At 34.8% G+C, this 20,246-nt stretch overlaps 1 non-coding gene across 1 annotated transcript; it reads left to right on the forward strand.

The window, feature by feature from the left end:
* Positions 1-19,061: 19,061 nt before the first annotated feature.
* On the forward strand, positions 19,062-19,134 carry TRNAS-AGA (transfer RNA serine (anticodon AGA)). Its single transcript has one exon. It is a non-coding gene; the product is annotated as a tRNA-Ser (tRNA).
* The last annotated feature ends 1,112 nt before the right edge of the window (positions 19,135-20,246 follow it).

A 20,246-nucleotide genomic window follows, 5' to 3' on the forward strand; every position in this document is an offset into this window, starting at 1 on the left:
AATGGTGTGAAAGGAACAAAAAAAATAATATTTCGAAAAATCGTATCAAAATATTACAGACGTATTAAAATAGCGTTGAATTATACTTATATGCAATATAATAATAAATAGCATGTAACTAAATCCTTACCTTTCAATGAAAAATCAACCGTTGAAGTTTGAATGTTTTCGTAAGGAATCTGCACAAATCACTCAACATAGACGTGCACCGCGCTGGGTCGCCGTAGCTATACTAAATTTCTGAAGGGGCATAAGGGCAACACGTGACTTGCGGTAAGTGAGCGTAGCGGGGGGGGAAGTCGCTATTTTTTGTTTTATATGAACTTTCCACTTTGCCCGCCCCTTCCACTTTGCCCTCCCTTACCCTAATGTTATAACATAATACACATTAGCTTAAGTTTAAATATTAATACCAAATATAATGTTTAGGATAGATAAACGTTTTGTTCATTTATTAACCACTTTTTTGTCATTTTAGGGCAGGGTTCCTCATTATTTTTCAAGTTAAAGTTTTCGTTAAATTTGTTATAAATCACAGGTATCAAATAGTCAAGTGTTCTGCTACCATACTTATTTGATATTAGTGGAATTTTTAGGCCTTTTTTTTCAGTAAATCTTGTGTTGTGACTATGCACCAATGGCTTTTTGTACGCATTTTCTCCCGCATTATCCATAATTATAATAAACCAGAGAAGTCCTTTAATTGGGAGTAGGCCCTCAGAGCCATACAGTAATTTTAAGTTGTTTCTTTGTTTGTAAATGCTAGGCTTAACAATTTTTTTAATTATAGCAGTTTGTAGATTTTGAATGAATTTAATATTAATATTACTCGAGTGTCCCCAAGTTCGAATTCCATATCTAAGTATTGATTCGACCATAGAATGATATATAAGTTTGAGAGTACATCGAGGCAATACAAATTTTAATTTATAAAAATTACTCGCCAAACATCGGAGCTGGTTACAAATTTTGATCACACTTTTGTCCCATTTAAAGTTATTGTCTACGATTATGCCAAGGTAAGTATATTCGTTTGCAAAATCAATTTTTTCACAGCAGCAGATATTATCCATTTTTTTATGTATACAATCAAAATTATGTGCAGTTATTTTAGGTAAGTTCCACATTTTCAAGCTCGGTGATCTTATATACATGCATTTAGTTTTTTTGACATTAATAATTAATCCTACATCATGAGACCATTTAAGTAGTTCGTTAAAGTCAATTTGTAATTCTTGAATAGCTATTTCAGGGTTTTCATTAGAGACAACTAGTGCAGTATCATCAGCAAAAATAAATCTACGGGCTATTTTAAAAAGTTTAGACATGGCAATTACATATATAATGTATAATTTTGGTCCTAAAATTGACCCTTGTGGCACCCCTGATTTAATAAATCTAAAATTACTCATTACATTCAAAATCTTTACATACATTTTTCTATTTGTTAAATAGTTTTTGAAAAATGATAGGAGTAATTTTAATATTTTCACTAATAATTTATTTTTGTATTTAAAAACGATCTTAAAAACCACACATTTAGAAACGGTTCCATTTAGAACGTCATTATGAGATGGAAAACGCCAATATCTGGTAATACGGCTGTCACAAATGTCGCCCGGCGTGATGTCAAAGCCGCCGAATTCACGAATAAAAACGAACATTGTCTCTTTGGCGGCAAATCAAAAATGGCACATTTTATTTATTTATTTATATATACGCCTAAAAAAGCTTTTACATAGAAGTGATACATGATGCAGTGTACATAGGAGAATATCTGTACTATACAGGAGATACTGACAGTAAATAGATGTAATCAATTGTAAAGAAGGTACAAAATACACAATTGTAAAATTGTGATTACAAGTATATTGAGAAAATATTAAGAAATAATAAAAAAAAAACTAAATACGAAGCAATATTAGTAAAACGTAAGAGTAACATTAAGTAAAAAAGAAATTACAACACTACATATAAGACAAATCATTAAAACTAATTTACCAACGCTACTTTAATTTGTATGATTCGACAAAGTGTTGATATAGATTATGATTAGTTGTATAAATGGAGTCAATAAATAAATCAATAGCACCCCCATACTTGTTGCCCAGATCATGCATCCTATTGTTCAGTGAGTGTGTCTGATAGTTGGTCGTGTATGTATTGCAGAAGAATGTTATATTTTGTATTGTATTCCTAGTCGGCACATGGAGTTTAATAGTGGCAAGGATGGCAGGACTATCAATTAACCGACATAGGAAATTTAAAATGCGTTATTTTGAAATAAATCAAAAATAATTTCGTCTTTATAAATTTTTTTTCAATGTAAAAAAAAAACAGTTTAAATACACGATTGTAGGATTATGCAGTTGGGATAGCGCGGTATTTTCATAAAAAATAGAAAGTAGATCATTATATAATTATTTGTTTGATGCTAATGGTGATCATTTCTAAGATATTCGCTTATGTGGAAATACTTTTCATTAATTTACCATAAACTTGCCATAACATAACCCTAGAAAAACGAATCAGTTATAATTGCGCAATGAGCGTGAGAAATGAAGAATTAATAGCATTACGAAATCAATAATTTTATGTGCATGAATTATTTTTTCTAAGGTTTATCTCACAGTTATGTCAGTTAGAATGCATTCAGTTAGATGTGCCTGTTTGAATAGTATCTCATTGTTATCTTGTCATTGATTGATTTTTGATTGCATTGCAAACTGTACGTTGTAGATAATTGTTTATTTTCCACATCGTTTGCTTTGTGCGAATCATATGAAATACCAATGTAAATAATGGTAAATAAAATACCAAAGACGCTTGACCATAGAAAAATAATAACACTAGAAGTGTCTTCCATACAAATTTGAATAGAAACACATGTTCCATTTAGCCAAATAAGCGCCCCGTCTGTCTTAAACTCGTTTGGCATCGTAGATCTCCAGCCCGTTTGAATTTCATAAACACAGTTTTGTACAAAATTGAAATTTATGCCTCGATTAGGCAAATACTTGAATCATGAAACACGTCCACAATGCGCCTTTTTATTGTCAATTCGATGGGTTCGACACATTCACTTACGTTCGGTTTAGATAAAAAATTAATAACTTTAATACTTTAGTAAAAAATCGTATGTAATCGTCAACAAGAACAATTTGAATTTATTTATAATATTTTAAAAACGACGTTCACATAAAACATTAATATTACTTTCTATAATATCTATTTGACGGCCGGCATAGTCCAGTGGTAACGCATTGGACTGCCATTCCGAAGGTCGCGGGTTCAAATAAATTTTATTTGATTAATTTGTGTTATTTCACAATTAGTTAATTAAAATAATATATAGTATATAGTATATTTGCGGCACGTCCCAGAGTGGGAGATACTACCAGTATCGCCCTGGTGTAAGACCACCATTCAGAATTGAAACGTTGCTCCAAATGGCTTTAGCCGTGTTTAGTGACTAGATCTGAATAGCCAGGTACTTCCCCACCTTCCTCTTTCCCTTCCCCACTTACGTTCAGCCTCACAACATCCCCCAATTGGGGATGCCAAAGTCTCACTGCCTCCAGACGGGAGCAGTAATTTAATCCATTTTTAGCTGAATGTTAATAATGGTATCTTGAAATAATTACGTTTTGCACTGTGTCATTGATGTTACGTAAAAAAACAGACAACTGCTGCGCAGCCTTTTTCCTACAAACCTTAAATTTGGGTTTATGGCCAAAATACCCAACAAAATTGAATAGTAATTATTTTAATCTATGAGCAAGGCAAATCTAGTGCGGACGTGTGCAAATTTATTTATTTGTGTTTTAAATTATAAAATACAGGAGCTTGTGCTACGTATACATACGCGAGCCGAACTGCCGAAGTGAAACTCAACTTATGGGAAAGAAACTAAGAAACCCCAAATGACGCGAAACGCTGCTTGTAGTTGGTTTGTCCCTTTCCCGTAATTCGTGGTACGGTTCGCGTTTCGGTTCGCGAATGTATACGTACCCTTAAAGAATTCATTTTCTCAGTTTTTAGGTGCTACTTTAGCAATCATTTTTGTCTTAATGATAATTATGTTAAAAAAATAAGAAAATAAAAATGATTGTAAGAAACCTTTTAATAGACGTAAATTAAAATTACTAACGTATGATTTACGTCGTATTACAGATGCCTCGCATTTAAATTATAATTTCTACCCAAAAATCACATTTTCACAAAGTTTTTATTTTTATTTTTCATCATATTAACACAGAAGGTTTGGTAAGATTATTTTTTTAAAGCTAAGTTTTACTCGCGTAATTTCAATTCTTTAACAGGCCAAGTTTCATAATTTAATTAATAAAATAGAACATATCCGTACTTGATGTTTGCGAAACTAATTGATTTAAAAAATAAATGATTAAATATTTTGGCCTCAAATTTTAATTTTGGTTTTGTATGAAAAGGGTCGCGCAGATGTTCCTCTTGAAATGTAATGTAATATTAATTGAAATATCCTAATGCCACCTTAAACATATTATTTTATATTTTCATAATAAACAAATAATTTGTTTTAAATGTATGTAACTCTAAGCAGAATTCTTCCCTGAACAGACTATGCAATAATTACAATAGCGTATTATCCTAGGTAGATATTTTCAGTTGCGAACTTACCAAAAACAAGAGGTCCATAAAATAATATTTCTCTGATGGTTTGTGAATATTTTTTATGTCTCTATTATTTATATCTCTATTATGATTTGATTTATACCTACAACATCTCTCCATGGCTATAAATGTATTGTTTTGTAAATTTTTCGTTTTATATAATCTTTTTTTTTGTATAATTTTTTTAATTCATATTCCTTTCTCGCAAATTTAAATAACATATTCCATATTATGCTGTCTCAGTTAAAGTCACAAGGATGAAATCCATAATTGGTTTCATTTCACCATATAATACTTATGTACAAACTGATTAAATGTAAACTGTCGATTTCCCGAAAATGAATAAATAAATAAATATATATTTTCTTATAAATTGGCACAGCCCTGCTTACACTTGTTCAGCGCCTTGTTGTCTCGGCTCTCCGTGCCGTCTGCTGCAAGAAGAGTTAAGAGTACCGTAAATCCACCTAATTTCCGCAGCCACAGACACACTCACACACTCACACACTCACACCACCAAACTCATCTTCTCACAGCATACATAATGTAAAATATATACATGTGCATATCTACCTATGTGACTTCGTTCTGCTAACCAGAGACATTTACAATTGATCGCGATTATTTGCTGGGTTATTATGCCGTGTTGTAATTTCATCCTCTTTTGGACACCGTTTCGGACAGCGTTAAAGTGGCTATCATCAGGGCAGATGTTCATATTGTGTGTTTACGTATTTAGAAGTGATACCGTATAACATGCGTAATCCCCTCGGGGCCGGTCTTTCAGTATAATAATGATTAATGTGGTTTTCGACGTTTGGTTTTGGTGTAGCCGTGTATTACAGGATACCAGATAGATCTTTTAAGCTTAGTCCCGTCGTCTCTATTAATATTTAAATGGTTTATGTTGATTTCAATTGCCTCCGTAATTAGTTCGGTAAGTTTTGTATCTTTTCAAGGTTTTATTGAACAAATTCAAAGTAATGATTGATTACTCGAATCGATTGCCAATTTGTTCAGATGGCCGAATCTGCACGCTCGAAAGTGTTCTGAAATCCTTTCTATTCTCTCTGGTCTATGTACACCCAGAGCCACATCCAGAGCTTAGAAGAAATCCTAAATCACGTCTGAAGTAATTTATATGAAATATGTCCTAAGTATCGTATTTTTAACTAATTAACCAACTCTTCCCTTGATTCTGTCATTTTTTATTCTGCCCCTAATAACTATTTTCGTTTTGTGAACCACTTAATCTTGCCATGTTTACCGTTTATCTTCCATGAGTCTCCAACCATTTTTTTTCATCCACTTGCTCTCTATACTCTTGCCCTCTAAATTTTTCTGACACTACTCTCTTTATCCATATGCTCTGCATATATAATTCATTACAACTATACCTATTTCAGAGTTGTTTTCAGAACCTCAACGACGTAAGTGAAGCAGCCGTTCACAAAATATGTGACGCAGGGCCTTTTTGAATTGAACAGACATGCGGTTGAATTTTCCCTACCAAATCTCAGAACAAAATAAAGTGAGAATCTTAACCACGTAAGTGATGAAGTCGTGTAAAAACAATTTTCGGAGCGGGCCCAGCGTAATGGAAGGACCTACAGTCGACTTTGCCTTAGCAGGCCTAGAAAATCGATCTCTCCCTTGGGTTTATTTTAATTATTTCTGATGAACATATTACTAAAATCTCAAATGTTTCTAGAGGGATACCTCGGAAAATTACTAATTGATGGTCTGGAAAAATAAAATCTGGTGCTTACCGCTAATTTCATAGTAGAATTTTTTTTTATAAAATTTTCAAACCGCTTCCTTAAATTATTTTAATGGTAAGGTCCTATATTCATTAATATTAAATATAAAAAACTTAAATCCGTAGGGATCCCTCTACAAAAATTTTAGATTTTTAGTAATATGTTCATCAGTTATAATTAAAATGTGAGCGTCTAGCAAACCCCCGTTATTCGAGTATTATGTCGCCTTTATATCTAAAGAGCGTTTTACACCGTCCTTTTTTACAGATGGATTCGGTATGAAAAAAGCACATGTTTTATTCTGGTACCGATTTTCGTACAGTTTAAGATGGCGGACATTATTTGATATGTGTTTGTTATTTGTTTCGTAACTATGCTGTGTAAATGTTAATAGTACGTCAAAATACATTTTAAATGATTTATTTAAATTGCTTATTGAATAATTTAACAATGAAGTCCTCAGCTTAAGGGCTTTCAAAATCATATTTAATTTAGCGAAACAATATCATATTTCCATACTTAATTGTGGTAGTTAGTCAATTCATTTCTAGGTTTACATCTCTAGTAGCTTGATTTGATTAATTTTACACTTATTTTGTATCATTAAATCTTTAATCAGGTTAACGATGTCTCACCTCAAATCGTGTGCTAATTAAATGTAGACTGCACCTGTTAAATTCGCTTCACATGTATATAGGTAGTTAAAAGGTATTTCGCGAATTTGCACCTCAAAGTGTTATTTATAACACATATTTCATCAGCGATATTACTTCATCAAATTTAAAATATTATTAATGAACACGTGAACAAGGTACACCTGCACCGAGTTTAACACCTATCCCAAGAAACCTCAAGTCATCATTATTCATAACATGAAATGTTAAAAAAAACAGCTTTTTATTAATGTAGAATTCGCATTTTTTGGTTATGAATAACAATACATAGTAGATACTAGCAATTATTTATTTCACCCAGCCAATTTGAAAAACATTATTTTAAAAGCTTTTTTTGTAGTTTCTTAAAACCCCGTATTCCAAATTTCTAACGAAATATAATGCACTTCCCTCGAACACTCTAACTTATTAAGTTATTGAAATTTTATGGCATCAGAGTGGAATATACTCTCAAAATCGCGCTGATGTAAGACCACCATTCAGAATTGACGTTGATTGAAATGGCTTTAGCCGTGTTTGGTGACAAGATCTGAAAAGCCAGTACTCCCCCACCTTCCTCTTTCCTGTCTCTTCTCCTGCCCCACTATCTCATTCTTACAACATCCCAATTGGGGATGTCATAGGCTGCTCCAGGCGGCTAGGAACGGCTGATTGACGAATCGGGCTTAGATGCGCACCTATAATTTTTGTATGTACCTATGCTTTATTTATGCATTTTATGAGTTTATACTTACACAGCTGGAAAACTGTGAGAATATAAAAAGGCGTGAGCTAAGTACGAGTTTAGAATAATGTGTTGTGGCGATGGTGTAATACGTGTTATTTTGGCATAACATCTATAAAAGAGACAGAGCCGTGTTCCGTTGAGAGAGAAAATTGATTTCCATTCAACGCATGAATTCATCGCAAAATAATTAATTAATTCAGCAGCCTTGATCTGTTTGGTGATCACTTGCTCAAGTCAGGTCCACGCTGATGTATGTGGCACAAACTGTTTGTTCACTTTCTACAATACCGATGGGAACAGAAACAGTTAATTATATTATATTACGGCCTGGGAACGCAGAAGATGAAGGGGGTCGGAATTTCTTCTCCACCACTTCCGATGTTCCGGTAAACGTGAGAAGACTCACTGACACATTAAAAAGTTGTAGGCGACACATTTAAGAGTAATTAAATTCACAATACGCGATTCACCTGAGCGATAGAGATTTACTAAAGTTTCCTATTGGATAGTGAGATCTTTCTGAAGCAATCATTTCAGATACAGCCCTCAGTGTGTAACGTTTGGAATCGGGTGAAATCACTGCTTACGCAGATGGCAACAATGTTTAAATTTCCGCTTAAGAAGAAACTACAAGCCAAAAATGTGTATATTCTTGGTAAACCTTATATTGAAGGTAATAGGCATTAAATCGCTTGACAAACAGTGTCTAGAAATGTTTGATTTCAAGCATAAAACTGGTTTTTATTTATTTTGTAAATGTAAATTTTATAAGAAAGTAAAAAAGTTAATCAAGTGAAACTGTCACAGATAATCTTAGCTATAAGTTGTTTCCTTTATGCGTTCATACATTTCTATTGAAAAAATATTTTTATAGTAGTATACATTTATATTTTTTATGGAGTAATTTATTTTTTTATTTGTATTCTACTCAAGCGAAATGATAGAAAAATCTTCAATTTATCTAAAGTATATTTTTTGGTATATATAATGTGCACCAATTCGTTATAAAGATTAATCAAAATAGTGATTTGGCATTAAGCTTGTAATGGACCTGTTTGGGGTAAAGGAACGTAAAGAATTTTTTTTTTCATAAATTAAAATACGTTCAGAGAATAGGGAGGAACGAACAGACTATGGACATCTTTGGGACATACTAGAAGTTTTATTATAGAAACCTACGTCGGTAATAGGTGTTAACCACGTAATAATTGAAAAGAGGCGTGATGGAGCTCAACGAATCAGATCATTCCCAAAATCAATTAAATAATTTTTCGCCAATCACGGAGACTAAGGGCGGTCTAAAGACACGAAACACTCTAGGTTGATTTACTGTTGAGCTAACCTTGGGATCCGGTCTCACGATGCGTGTAAGGGCACTTGGAGAACGACGATAAATTTGCATTCTAAGGTAGAAACGAAGCGATACCCAACCAGCGATAACGAAACAGGGGGGTGACGGTTTGGCGAAAGAAGATGGTTTTTTAGAATGTTTTGGTCCAGAAGACATATTACGAGGTGATCCTCATAGAGAGAATTGTTTACGATCGCTGAGGTTCTGAGTGCTATTTCAAGTGTTGACAATGGACACGAATTTTAACTTAAGATGGGATGTTTGGCCGAAATTGCCTAATTATATTAACACGGGGGAGATGCAAGTTGGGTAATTAAGAAAAGACATAAAAGTTAATGGGTCACGAAGTCTTTGATTAACGATCAAAATTTTACGACCTTTTTTTGCGCGTAAACAAAGTTACGAGGATAATATATTGAAATTCCTGGATGGAGCGAGAAAGGGGTATATGGGTTGGGCTAAAACTAGACGCAAAAAAACTGTAAAAACAGGGATGTACTGGGCGTAGATCACCGAAAAGGAAGGACCAGGAATCGAAAAGAAACCCGAAAGGTAGTTTAGCTCATGATGGAAGAGGTGTCACCGACTCGGGTAGTGGACAGCGATGGGTTACGAAAAATTACCAGAAGATATGCGGCGGATATCACGAAAAGAGTCAAAACAGGTAGGCGAAATTACAAAAAACGTGTCGAATCAAATTTTGGAACGAATGCCTACGTATGTCATCACCGAGAGGAAGGTATATGTGTCCTGGGATCACCCACGGATCGTGTAGACACCAATCAAATGCTAGAAGGCAGCACACAAGGAAGGATACTGGATTGCGCAAGCGCTGGACATAATAGGTGAAAAGCTTCCGTTAGTTGGGATAATTTATCGATTATATTATCGATATCAATAGCGAATTTCTCGGAAAGATTTCGAAAACAACGATATAGAAATGAGCTACACCTAGTCTATAGGCCGGAAATCAACCAATATTACGGACACAACACGTGTACGAGAAAAAATAATCAAATAATTTTACGCAATAATCTACATCGCCGTATATCATTTACGAGAGGGCGCTCGGAAGTCAGGCCACCGAGTACGCGCCTGTACCCGTCTCGGCAGGGGGGTAGGTGTCTACCTCAACTCGGCAGGCGGGGGCCAAAAATCCTGAAACGGGGTTATGCAATTCTAAACTTAACGGGAAGTGAAACCTTGAATTCATAAAGGCGAAAGTCGCACAAATTTTAAGTCGATTTATTCGAAAAAACATTATTAAATAGCGTTGTTTGGAGGGAATCAGGGCTTTTTCGTTTTAACTTGGTTGGGGTCGGGCTTCGATAACTTAACGTCGCGACAGTTTGGTGTGCTATCTTTAAACTAAACTGATAGAGTTTTAAATATAGTGAAGTTGTGGTTTTAATATTAATTGAAATAATTGAAGTGTTTTAAAATTTAATTAGATTCAACCAAAAAAAAAGGGTAAACTCATAATTAGACGATACTAAATTCACGGGTTGGAGTCTCTTGGTTCAGACTAATATAAAACGATGAAACTCGACTGCGGTAATGTTTAATAATAACGCGTGTGCCATTAGAGGAGAAAAAAATAGAGAACCATAATAATTATCAAATGACCAGACGAAAACGGCTAAGTCAAAGTTCTAAATTTATTGTGAAATTGAAGAGACAGCGCACATTGATCAAAAAGAAATAATAATAAAAATCGTGTAGAAACGCGGCGAATGAATTTACTCGGAGAATAGAATTTAATAAGAGCTAAATACATCATTCGTAAATCACATGTGGACCTTCTGGTCAAAATTAATAATAATTAATTTCCAATATATAAAACGTAGGGTAAATTGCTCATTTGAATTGGGGGTATAGACAGTGTTTTCCTTGCGAACACGGGAAGGTTTTAACGGTCTACACGATATAAGAATTGAGTGAAAAAATCGAAGTGAACGTGGCAGATAATATATGAAAGGTTCTAGGGAGGGGAAGGGGGTTCTGGGTAGATCTCGGCAAATACTTACTTAGATACTCTAAAATAGTCGATAGGGAGAGATATCTAGATTAGGTACAGTGGAGGCCAACAGATACCGATGCATGTCAACTATCAATTTACGGTTAGGGAGGAAGAGACCATTCTATTGAAAGAAATGATCCGCTTAAACATTCCGAATTCCAGTATCAGGTAATTTATGTGCTATCTACGGAGCGGCGTATGAAAGTAGAAATTTTAGCTAGAAAAATTAGATACAATATGGTTATAGTTTCTACCGGCGAGTAGACGGGTGACATAGAGAACCGATTTCGAATTTAATACGAACCCTTAACGGCTTAGGGGCTTCTACATCCTACCTACAGCCCCTGGACGTGGATTAATGTACATGTCGTCGATATCCCGACTGGACTGGTAATATAACGATTTTGGGTGAGTGATCTTGCATGAATATATATTTCCAGAACGTTAAAATTGCGACGAAGATGGGGCTGCAACTGATAAAATAGTATCACATTTAGAACTGTTTGCTTGCTTCTAACAGCTGTGTTTAGCACGAGGCCAATGACCTACTTATTTGTAAGCAGTTAGTGGCGACACACGACCAAAAGGAAGAAAGGGGACCCCATAAATCACTCGACGTCCGTGCCTGACGACAAAAGTCGTACACTCTACCGAGTTGGCGGCCGCGCAGAGGCACCTCAAATCAACATGGAAGCGACTAGCTGCAACCAACTCATGCTCAAAACAAATAAAAAAATAAAATTAATAATATTTGTATAACCTTATATGTTCACTAACAAATTCCTAAATACCTTTGGCCTCGGCTTAGAACTCACCGTTGGAGTATGTTGTCCGTAAGCTGTCTTGGGAAAGCACACAACTTCCTCGGCTCAGAAGATTTTCTACTTTCCTCATCACGCGATTTCGGGGCGTCAACGTTGTATGGAGAATCACGAAGAGTTCGGAGGGTCATCCCTTTTCGCGGAACCGGGTCGGATGAGAGGACACGAGAGGCAGTATGAAAATTAATGTCAAGTTGGAATGTTTGGGCCTTGGTTCGCTGCGAAGGCGTTTAATTGAACGGGCTCCAAGTCTTTCAAAATCGCGTGGAGGGGACGTCGGCGTGATGAACGAGGGTTCAAAATCGGAGGACGAACACATACTAAAGCGGGGTTTACCCGGAGGTTGATGCAACTCGACTGGAAAACCCTCGAGATCCTTTGCAGCAACCTTCGTGAGGTGGATAGTAGGCCTGGCGGCTAGTGGACGTTGAAAGCCTCACCAGAACAAACCTATTTGAAACATGCACGCGTTTAGCATCATGACAAGGGAAGCAATGAAAATTCCCCTTTTACAGTCAGTAAAGTAGTCCGTCGGAGGAAGCGGGGCGGGGTGATTTGGGATATTCCAACAGGTGCATTACCTCTCCCTCTGACGTGAGCGGTCCGGAGGTGTCAAGGCGACTATAAGAAGAAGTTAGACCAGACCTCGGGGAAAGCCAGACACGTATTGGTTCTTGGGGTTTTGCATTTGGAAGAATAGCGACCATTTCATTTGGGGCAGTGAGGTGCCGACCCAGTTTGCAGAAAAAAAACCTTTTTTCTCGTCATTCAATCCGTTCCCATCTCCTTTTCTCTCGTTTCCACTTCCATCCGCAACACCCAAAGTTTACTAACCACAGCTAAATCCATTTATCTAGTTTCAGTACATCGTTACAGAGGTCGACGAGAGAGTCCCAGTACTTATGCGGAAACAACACACTATTCAACGAAGGGTTTAATAGCCCGTACACAAGAGGGGGGGGGGGGGTACGGTCCTATGTCACAATCTAGAGTTTATAAACACGGGGACATTAGGTAAGGGCGGGGATACAAGGAAATTGTAAAGATATGATATAAGCTGTTAGGTCGATTAGTAATAGGGTCCAGTATTCGAAAGTTAGGTGAGACACGTACTCGTTCCTTGTAGAACTCGCTGAGGGTCGATGGACGCTTTCCCCACGCTTTGGCTAAAAAGAACCGGGAGTTACCACAGAAAGGAGACATTAAATACCTACCACCCCATAGCGGGGGGGGCTTCGAATTAACAAATCACACAACGTGAAGTTAAGGGATTTATTGTAGATCAACCCCAAAGCGTAGGCCTTATTTTACTGTGTGCGATACCACAGGGGCGGGGAATATTCAGAGTTAGCTAGGCCCAGCACGATATCGTTTTGCAAAAGCGAAACTGAACGCTGGAGAGAAGGAGGTATAAAAACCTCATTCAAGCGAGTTAGGACAATTAGGAGGTCGAGTCAACACAAGCTTCGCCTTAACACTCGCTCGCCGACTGTTGTGCTTGTATATAGATTTAATGAAAAGAGTGAATTAGCAATTATTATTGTTGCCTACCGCACAATTGGTACTGGACAAATGGACTGTAATTTTAACGATGTAAAAATAATCAAACGATAGTGTTTAATTATCAAAGAAATATAGGAATGGGAAAACGAAGCCTCTACCTTGTGAATGATGTTTGTTTTTTTTAGAAGTTCTGGTGTTTATTTCAAGGTTATTGATGTTTTGTGAACATAACAAACTAAAAAACCCTTTCTGGGCTTATTTTTTCAAATATCTTCATATTTGTTTTGAGACCTTTAGGAAATGGAAGAAAACAAGGGAAAAGGCAATATAGGTAGGAACTGGATTGTTTAGATAATCATAAAAGCGTTTCAATTTTAATAATTATTTACTTAACAATATTAAAATGAAATCATTACACACTGTGAAAATGACACGATCTCTTCGAGTACCTATTCAAGTTTTATTATATACGGTGATAATTTGCCAGTATTAACATGACCTCACTCAACATACGAAAAGTTAAAGGTGTTTATTGCTCTTATAAAAAACTGCTAATTGACATGTTTTACTTTTAAAAGAGGTTAATTGGGATATAAATAAGGTGAGGATATTATTGATTTTGATGCGTGATCAAAGGCCGCGGGTTCAAGACCCGGTGGATTTCAAAAATGATATATTTTAGCGATGTGAATTTTATCAAGTTAATTTTATCATAATATAAATATACATATTGGAAAATTCACTACAAAACCTAAAATAATTTCGGTTGTCAGCTCATGGATGCGTGCGTAATTTGAAATTGTGTTCTTGTATTGATGTACTATATTTAGATGAGACACGAAGCGAAAAAATAGGTTGCGATTATCTACCTCCAACTGACTTCTAAATTTTCCAATGCTCTAGCTAAAACTACCGAATCTGGTCTATACACACCGATTATCGCGTTATAATAGTGAAACAATTTTCAACGAGCAGTAACGCCTCTAATTGTAGCTATATGTATTCCTGCGTAATACGTGAAATCATTAACTTCAATGAACTTTTAATTTTCTGAACTGCTGAGTTTAAATCATACCGGAAAAGTGTTAAAATTGTTTTAAACTAGTAGTAAAACAGCAAAAAAACTTAAGGGTTCTATCAAATCATACCAAAAAGTGTTAAAATTGTTTTAAACTAGTAGTAAAACAGCAACAAAACTTAGGGTTCTACCGAATCATACCAGAAAAGTGTTAAAATTGTTTTAAACTAGTAGTAAAACAGCAAAAAAACTTAAGGGTTCTATCAAATCATACCAGAAAGTGTTAAAATTGTTTTAAACTAGTAGTAAAACAGCAACAAAACTTAGGGTTCTACCGAATCATACCAGAAAAGTGTTAAAATTGTTTTAAACTAGTAGTAAAACAGCAAAAAACTTAAGGGTTCTATCGAATGGCGTCTTTATCATGGTTTTGTTATTCTGGGCTGCAGCCTGCAGAGTAAAAATAGCCAACCTGTATATTTGAGGAAGAGTGAATGAAGCAAGGAGGGTGTGCCAAGATCGAGTTATTTGAAGCTCCTCTCTGCCTACACCCCTGCGAGAAATTGGCTTAGTGGTTAGTTAGTTAGTTAGATAACCACCCTCTGAAAAGAGAGGTCACCAGGAGTGAAATAAATTATGAACCATTTCACAAATATATAAAAGCTTTTTCGAAAAGCCTAAAATTTTCTTGAGAAATTTTCTCAAGAATGGTTGCTAGGACTGCTAATAGGACAGTAAATTAAAAATATTGAAAAATAATTTTTGAAGAGAGTTGCCTCGACAAAAATCAAACTAAAACGCGACATGCCCACAATGCCATGAAAACCTTCAAATTTTATTGTTACGATGAACTGTAGGCAGCATTTATTATTTAATTAAGGTGTTTTCACTTTTGTCATAAAGCAAGTAGAACGTGTTCCTAATTTACAATATTTTAAAGACAATACGAACTTGTCTGATTGTGTTTAGATTAAGCAGTTACCTTTCTTTTACGGTTAAAACATAAATTGTTGCTTTTACTGGTTTCTCTACTTTCATGAACTTAGTGAATATATTTTTGTTGTTTGTTTTTTGGGGTGTTATGCCGTGTTGCGCCCGAAGATGTATCTACCGGATCTGCCCTGATGATGGACACTGCAACGCTGTCCGAAACGTCGGCTAAAGAAGGAGTTAGCGCAACACGGCATAACACCCCAAAAACAAACAACAAAAATGCTTTTGGCCGTGAAAATCTAAAAACTAACCTTAGTGAATATATTTTTTCTTTATCATTAACCAATTTATTACATTCACATTTAACGATGTCATTCCGATAGCAATAAAGAAACAAATCTCTAAAAAAAATATGTTTCCTCAATAATCTTTAAAAAATCATTAAATCATCTTTACTAATCAACACAGATTTTTTCACAACAGAAATCAAAACTTGAAACACGGTAAAATAATATGATTATATTTTTTTTACGAGAAGCCATTAATTAATTCTTATTTACCGATATCGTATATCGGTACATACATGCTTTTTGAAAAATAGCGCCATCTGTTGGATGTAAAAGCAAAACGCGCTATTGTTTTTCTATCTGCACAGACAACTACTAAGACTACTGAGCCAAAGAATCGCGTGACGGGGTACAGCTAGTTATAAAATAAAATAATTAACTAATAACTAATCCTTAGCCGTTTGTGATTTTATTGCCTTTACAAATAAAATTTGCTAAACAGACTTTACTTTTATTTTTCAGTCGGAACAACAATGAAAGAAAAGCATTAAAATAAACAATAACTTAAGTATTTTCTTTGATTGCTTAAAAACACATCTAATGAGTGGGGAAAATACTGTCTCAATTATAGATCTGACCTGCGATACTATTCTCAACGATTATTTTAATTAAACCACTTCTCATAAATTATTATAATCACGCCTCCGCCATTATGATTAACATCACTATCAAATTACATTGTCTACTACTCCATGCCGCACATAAATCGTAAATTTAACAATAATTATTATTGTTAGTACGATTCGTATCGTAAATCCAATGTAACATCAGGCCCGGTGTTATTAAAATTCAAGTGATGCTTTCGATGTTGGGTTCGTCATATTTGGGTTGGCTGTCACATTATTTGATACGTGATAAATACGAGTTAATTCAGCGCCATTGTTTAATATGCACTCCCGTACCTAATATAGGTAACTGACAAGTGTTTGAAATAAATAATTTCCCAGCTTATTTTTATGTAGGGTAATCTCGAGATTTAACCTGCTAATTGGATGAGCTGTGAGAAAAAAATAAACATACGTAAGTACTCATAAACAAAACAGAAAAAATATGATGACCCATAAAAATACAGCATTATTTGAGCCCCTTGTACACAAAACCATACTTAGAAATAGAAAAAGTCCAAATAGGTTACACATTACCAATATAATATGAGATAATACACGTACTATCCGTTCCTGTATCCATCCTTGTTCTTAAGGCGAAGCACTACGTCGTGTAATATTTTAAATTGAGCCGCTATCAATAACAACCCTTACATAGATGGCGATAAAGTTTAAATTCCCGCTTAACACCATCCGCCTGTTTTGATTTATGCAAGAAAAAAACGTGGCCAAAAAGTGCCTTTTATTTTATTTTGTGGATGCTCAGGCATAAATATTTAATTTTTTTTTCGATCATTTTATAAATAACATAATTTTCCACATTATACAATAAAATTATAACCGAAAATGGGTTTGTAAGAAGGAGATTTTGAACTTTAAAGCAGTTTTCATAGGCTTTTACACTATTTTTTATTGGGCTTATAAAAAGATTTATCTAAAAAATACTCGATTATTTCAAAGGCCAAGATGTATTCTACTCGCAGTATTTAATTAAAGCATCTGAAACATTTCTAGGCGACCAAATTTTCAAACCAAAAACACATGATTTTGGATTAATACGTATGTCATCACCTTAAGAGGAAGCTACAAGCCAAAAATGTGTATATTATTGATATACCTTGAATCGTAGGTAAAAAGGCATTAAAATCGCTTGACAAACGGAGTCTAGAAACGTTCGATTTCAAGTCAAAAACTGTTTTTTACTTATTTTGTAAATAATTTTATAAGAAACCAAAAAAATTAATCAAGTAAAACTGTCACAGATAATCTTAGCTATAAAACTGTATTTTTTAAAAGTGTGTCCTTTGGGTGTTTATACATTTCTATTGAAAAAATATTTTTTGTAGTAGTTTGCATTTTTGTTTTTCATTGAGTAATTTATTTTTTTTATTTGTATTCTACACAAGCGAAGCGATAGGAAAACATTCAATTTAACTAAAGCATATTTTTTAGTTTTCATAATGTATACATATTCGTTATAAACATTAATCAAAATAGTGATTTGGCACTAAGCTTCGCCTTAAAGGGATTGCTCGATTTCTTAGAAACACGCCGATTAATGGTTTTAGGCTAAAATTTTTTTAAAACTAATCTCAAGAACTATTCTTAATCAACTTATATTGAAAGAGGTTAACTTATATGTGCCTAATAAACAAATATACTCGTGGGAGATCCTATGAACTTTTTACACTCCAAAAGCGAGGTCTACTGCGTATCAGAAATCGCCAATTAACAGAGCGATTCAACGGCTTAACGATTCTGTATTGACCATCAAAAATGACCACGTGCTTTGGTCATGAGATTTTTTATTTTTTTATTTTTTATAGTGAATACCTCACAAGAGTCCCAACTGCTCCCGTCTGAAGCCAGTGAGACTATGGCATCCCCAATTGGGGGATGTTGTGAGGCTGAAGGTAAGTGGGGAAGGGAAAGAGGAAGGTGGGGAAGTACCTGGCTATTCAGATCTAGTCAATAAACACGGCTAAAGCCATTTGGAGCAACGTTTCAATTCTGAATGGTGGTCTTACACCAGGGCGATACTGGTAGTATCTTCCACTCTGGAACGTGCCGCAAATATACTTTATATTATTTTAATTAATTAATTGTGAAATAACACAAATTAATCAAATAAAATTTATTTGCGCACACCGGGTTCGAACCCGCGACCTTCGGAATGGCAGTCCAATGCGTTACCACTGGACTATGCCGGCCGTCATATATAATGACATATAGATAATATATAATGACGAAATGCCAAAAAATTTATTAGGAAACCTGTCAATTCATTCGTTAAGGTCCTGCAATCCCATGTTTAACGATTTTTATTAATAATTTAAAGAGATTCTTAATAATTTACTAATATTTATTTTCAGTAATTCTTGAACAGACAGTTCAGCAACTATTTTTTCACGTATGTCACAATATAGTAAAATGAGTGCATGACCGTTTATACTTACATTTACCTCAAATTTGTTATCTTCTCCGTAATATATTGGTGCATATCCGTTTTATGGAGAACATGAAGAAATAAATATTTAAAAAATATATATAAATATCTTTACTAAAATATCAAATATGTACTTACGAGCCATTACTTGGAGACGCTTAGCGAAAAAAATAATATTCATAAAAATTGCGAGTTGGACATAAGCCGACGTGGCTCAGTGGTCCAGAGCGTCTGACCAGATATCAGAAGGCGCGGGTTCAATTCCCGTCGGCGGCATTTATTTTTACTCGGGAGATATTTTCAATTTGTATTGATATTACAGGCGACTGATTATTGCTTATAATAATTTATTCCTAAAAAGTTTAATAGAAATCGATTTTATTTTCAATTGACACAGCGACATATCCATAAATATTTAAATTGACACAACGACATGTCCACAACATATTTCCATCGGTCTATTTCTGCAATATGTATTAAGAAATTATATCTTTCCCGTTTATTTTACATCACAATTCCATTACAAGAAACGATACCACAATTTGACCCAATGTACAATTAATTCTAAATTTTTTCCAATTGCAATGATGTTATTCTGTCAGATCATTCCGAACATGACAGCCAACAAATCAACTAAAAGAGCTTTAGCTTGTTTTTTCGATAACGTAAAGAAATACAAGAATACATAAATTCAGACCAGTCCGTTAGTAGCGTGAGATTAACGCCAGACAGAATGGCAATTCGACTGATAAACACTTTATATGGCAGACAATTATTATTCTATTTACAAACTGGCGTTTTCTCTGATACCTACATAAAATCCACGATCGAATCGAAATGAATTGGCCATAAAAAATTGAAATGTGTGTATTTTCCCACAATTATTTTTGATTTCGCTGAAAAATTCAAATTTGTTCTTATTAGTATCAGGAGTATTTAGTTAGTGGTTGGAATTGTAGAAGTAGTCGGGACACTTGAGGAAGACTTAACGCAATTTCTCTGCACTGGATTCAGATACGGACACGAATACAAGTCGATATGATGTAGTTTTTTAATAGTAACATTACGGTATACATTAATGAATGGTAGACAAAATCGGGGACACCTGAGGAAACCATGGCACAATCAAATGAATCAAAGTGTTATAAAATGTCGGGTATGTAAAGAAAGAAACGCCGGGTACTCGTTAGTCAGTCTAATAAAATCTAGTATATTACTAAAATAAATCCGTGTTTCCCTAACCGCCTTATTTTCTTCACTAACAGCCACTGTCATCCACCGGTGGTGTCACATCGAAAGTAAGAGAGTTTGGTGGAGGCGGCTGAGCGTGGGTGAGAGTGGGTGACGAAAATGTGCTTTGTTATTGGAATGCCGCGAATGCTTCAAAT

This window comes from Hesperophylax consimilis, chromosome 14 (genome assembly GCF_061612785.1).
Source record: "Hesperophylax consimilis isolate HC1 chromosome 14, BYU_Hcon_1.0, whole genome shotgun sequence".
NCBI classification, from domain to species: Eukaryota; Metazoa; Arthropoda; class Insecta; order Trichoptera; family Limnephilidae; genus Hesperophylax; species Hesperophylax consimilis.